Source organism: Oratosquilla oratoria, chromosome 20 (genome assembly GCF_046742065.1).
Source record: "Oratosquilla oratoria isolate Oo_2021 chromosome 20, ASM4674206v1, whole genome shotgun sequence".
Lineage (NCBI taxonomy): Eukaryota > Metazoa > Arthropoda > Malacostraca > Stomatopoda > Squillidae > Oratosquilla > Oratosquilla oratoria.
In genome coordinates, this window is record NC_134796.1 from 14,274,221 (window position 1) to 14,279,220 (window position 5,000).

General features: G+C 33.4%; 1 protein-coding gene across 1 annotated transcript in view; it reads left to right on the forward strand.

The window, feature by feature from the left end:
* Positions 1 to 5,000, forward strand: part of LOC143036106 (nephrin-like) — a 390,672-nt gene that overhangs the window by 288,982 nt on the left and 96,690 nt on the right. The gene's annotated exons all lie outside the window — the stretch shown is intronic.

Consider the following 5,000-nt stretch of genomic DNA (forward strand, 5'->3'; position numbering starts at 1 on the left):
ACTGTTTCTATGTCACCGGTTCAGAGTGGCAAGGAAAGGAAAGATCCCTTGTCCCTTGTCAATTTTCCACGTGTGAGAAAAAAAAATATCTAAGAAATACCGAAGTTGATAAAAGAAAGAATTGGGGCACAGTCTAGAAACCGTGTGTCAACCCCTCAGGGCTGCACCTCCTGGTGGAGGTGAAAAGAGGGCTGACGGGTTTCGAAAATGGGCAGCTTCACTGTTCACCTTGCAGAAGTACCACATGTATGAACCCGTCATTGGTCATCGTTTGTCATCTCTTGTTAGTCTCCTCCGTTTCAACTTACATTTCCTTCTTTATCTTGAATACAATTTACCTTAGTCTTGCCTTTTCTGTGGGATTTTACCCTTTCTAATGACACGGCTTGTTTTTTGTTTTTTTTTCTCACACAATGCACTAAAGCTCTGCTAATCTCTTTCCAAACATTTTCCTTTGTTCATCTTTCTACCTATCTTCTTGCCATTAATTATTTCAATCGCGCCTGCGGTATCTCACGTCCTAGCTAAGCATTTAAGTTCTTTGATTTACTTTCCACTGCATATCTCAAATTTTATATCCACCTGGATTTTTGTCTTTCCTAAGAAGTTTCGATTATAATCATAATACAGTGATTTTATGCTGCTCCTTCTGCTATTTCTTTTAGAATGCATACTTTCCTTTTACTGTTCTCCGATACCTATTTTATATTTCACATTCAAGATATCAGTGTTTAAAATTCATGTAAGAAGCTGTTTCATCATTTTCAACTTGTTTTTTACACGAAAGCTTGTCTGAATTTAATTCAGTTTAGTTCCGTGCAATCCAGCCTATTTCAAAGTACATCTTTCACTTCCTCCCTTCCTCCTTTTCCTCTTTTCAATTATTGTTTTTCTTTTCTCTCCACCTATCACTTTCCTTTTCCTCTCAACTTCCTTTCGTCTCTCGAGTTAAAAGTAAATAATGATAAATTGACATATAACTAATTCTAAATGAGAATCAAGCAAATAATAATAAACAAAAAGACAAATGATAACAAAACGAAGAGACAAACAAATGATATGTAATAAATGATACTCATTACAGCATGCTCCTTAGATGTTTATCTAAATGATTCTTAAAGCTTCGAACGGAACTACATTGTACTGCCTCTGCAGGAAGTTTATTCCATTCATTAACTACACGGTTTGAGAAGTTGTTTCTACCCACTTCCAAATTGAATCTATTTCCGGATAGTTTGAGACCATTGTGTTTGGTCAGATTCTATTTCAATGTGAAATTTTTGTCACTTTTGATGTTGTCAATCCCCTTTAGAATCTTAAAGACCTGTATCAAGTCACATCTGAGTCTACTTTTTTTTTTTTTTTTTAAGGAAAACAGATTCATATGTTTTAGTCTATTTTCGTATGATTTATTTTTGATATTTGGAATAAAGTTTTGCGGCTTGCCATTATACTTTTTCCAATCTGTCAATGTCTTTAATGATATTCGGTGACCATACGGAAACAGTACATTCCAAATATGGACGAACTAGCGATTTATATAGCTTGTTGATGAGTGATGGACTTTTGAAGTCAAAAGATCGCACAATAAGTCCTATAATCTTAATTGCTTTCTCAGAGGCTGAAATACACTTCTTGGTTGATTTGAGATCGTTACTGTTAATTACGCCGAGATCGTTTTCACTATCCACTTTTGTTACCGAATTTCCAAATAACTTGTAATCGTACTTACTGTTATTTTACCTATGTGTATTGCCTTGTATTTACTTGTGTTAAATTTCATTAGCCACTTTTCAGACCATTGCTGTAATTTATCTAAATCTTCTTGAATATAAAATTGGTTTAAGTGATCATTTGCCATCACGCACAGTTTTGTATCATCAGCAAATTTGGAAAAAGTAGATTTTAGTCCATAGTCTATATCATTTATATATACTATGAATAGAAGTGGCCCAAGAACGAAACCCTGAGGAACTCCACTTGTAACATTTTTCCATCCAGAAGTTTTTCTATTTAAAACAGCTGTTTTCGATCATTCAACCAATTACTAGTCTAACTTAGTAGGCTACCACTTACTCCGTGTGAAGCTGATTTAGTAAGTAGTATTTCGTGGGGGACGGTATCAAAAGCTTTTGCAAAGTATAGATATATTAAATCTATATTGTTTCTTTTGTCATAATTCGAGATGACTGTGTTGTAGAATTCGAGTAAGTTAGTCACGCAAGAATGTTTTCGTTTGAAACCATGCTGACTATCGTTTATAAAACGGTTAATTTCTAAATGATGTTCGATAGCATCTCTGATGATAGTTTCCATAGTTTTTCTATGATTGAAGTCAAACTTATAGGCCTGTAGTTATTTGGTTTCTTTTTGTTACCTTTTTTGAATATGGGAGTAATGTTAGCTAGCTTCCATTCTCTTGGGACATCTCCGGATATGATGGATTTCTTTAAAATAATTTCTAACGGAACAATCTGTATTGTTTCTTTTGTCATAATTCGAGATAACTTTGTTGTAAAATTCGAGTAAGTTAGTCACGCAAGAACGTTTATGTCTGAAACCATGCTGGCTATCATTTATCAAACAGTTACTTTGTAAATGATGTTCAATAGCACCTCTAATGATAGTTTCCATAATTTTTCCTACGATTGAAGTCAAACTTATAGGCCTATAGTTATTTGGTTTCTTTTTGTCACCTTTTTTTAATATGGGAGTAAAGTTATTTAGCTTCCATTCTCTTGGGACATCTCCGGATATGATGGATTTCTTGAAAATAATTTGTAATGGAACAACAATCTAATTTTTTATTTATTTTAAGATTGTTGGATGCCAACCATCAGGCCCTGGTGTTTTATTAACTTGAAGTCAAACTTATAGACCTGTAGTTATTTTGTTTCTTTTTGTCACCTTTTTTGAATATGGGAGTAACGTTAGTTAGCTTCCATTCTCTTGGGACATCTCCGGATATAATGGATTTCTTGAAAATAATTTCTAATGGAACAATAATCCTATTTTTCATTTCTTTTAAGATTGTTGGATGCCAACCATCAGGCCCTGGTGTTTTATTAACTTTGAGTGTCTCTATACACCTTTTAATTTTTTCTTTTGTTATATTTACCGTAGGTTTTCTTTTGGTAATCACTAAAATTGTGAAATTTCCAGAAATCTTGAAAATCCCGCATACCCGCATTACAAACGATTACAAAAGATTACAAAGCTGGAGCATGCCGACAGGAGACCTTTTGATCCATATCTAGGTCGGATGCGAAAAAAAAATTATAATAATAATAAATGAATAAATAAAAATATGATAATATAAATAACAATTAAAATACACAAATAAATGCATAGGTATAGTTGAATAATAAACAAACAGGTAAATAGTAAATAATGATAAATTGGCATATTATTAATAATAAATGAGAATCAAACAGACAAATGATAACATTACAGCATCTTGCTTAGGTGTTTATCTAAATGATTCTTAAAGCCTCGAACTGAAATACTTTGCACCGCTTCTGCAGGAAGTTTATTCCATTCATTAACTACACGGTTAGCGAAGTTGTTTCTACCCACTTCCAAATTGAATCTATTTCCGGACAGTTTGAGACCATTGTTTCTTGTCTGATTCTTATTCAGTGTGAAAATATTTCACTTTTGGTGTTATCTCCCTTTAGAATCTTAAAGACCTGTATCAAGTCACTTCTGAGTCTACGTTTTTTAAGGAAAACAGATTCATATGTTTTAGTCTATTTTCGTATGATTTATTTTTTAATTTGGAATCAGTTTTGCGGCTCGCCGTTGTTCTTTTCCCAATCTGTCAATGTCTTTAATGATATTCGGTGACCATACGGAAACAGCACATTCCAAATATGGACGAACTAACGATTTATATAGCTTGTTGATAAGTGATGGACTTTTGAAGTCAAAAGATCGCACAATAAGTCCTATAATCTTAATTGCTTTCTCAGAGGCTGAAATACACTTCTTGGATGATTTGAGATCGTTACTGTTAATTACGCCGAGATCGTTTTCACTATCCACTTTTGTTACCGAATTTCCAAATAACTTGCAATCGTACTTACTGTTATTTTACCTATGTGCATTGCCTTGTATTTACTTGTGTTAAATTTCATTAGCCACTTTTCAGACCATTGCTATAATTTATCTAAATCTTCTTGAATATAAAATTGGTTTAAGTGATCATTTGCCATCACGCACAGTTTTGTATCATCAGCAAATTTGGAAAAAGTAGATTTTAGTCCATAGTCTATATCATTTATATATACTATGAATAGAAGTGGCCCAAGAACGGAACCCTGAGGAACTCCACTTGTAACATTTTTCCACCCAGAAGTTTTTGCCATTTAAAACAGCTGTTTTCGATCATTCAACCAATTACTAGTCCAACATAATAGGCTACCACTTACTCCGTGTGAAGCTAACTTAGTAAGTAGTATTTCGTGGGGGACGGTATCAAAAGCTTTTGTAAAGTTTAGATATATTAAATCTATATTGTTTCTTTTGTCATAATTCGAGATAACTGTGTTGTAGAATTCGAGTAAGTTAGTCACGCAAGAACGTTTACGTCTGAAACCATGCTGGCTATCGTTTATCAAACGGTTACTTTCTAGATGATGTTCGATAGCATCTCTGATGATAGTTTCCATTATTTTTCCTACGATTGAAGTCAAACTTATAGGCCTATAGTAATTTGTTTTCTTTTCTTTTTTGTCACCTTTTTTGAATACGGGAGTAACGTTAGCTAGCTTCCATTCTGTTGGGACATCTCCGGATATGATGGATTTCTTGAAAATAATTTCTAATGGAGCAACAATCTCATTTTTTATTTCCTTTAAGATTCTCGGATGCCAACTGTCAGGCCCTGATGTTTTTTTAACTTTGAGTTCCTCTATACAACTTTTAATTTTTTCTTTTGTTATATTTACCGTAGTGAGTAAGTTTACCCTAGACTTTTCACAGGTTTCAGTTTGGAGTTT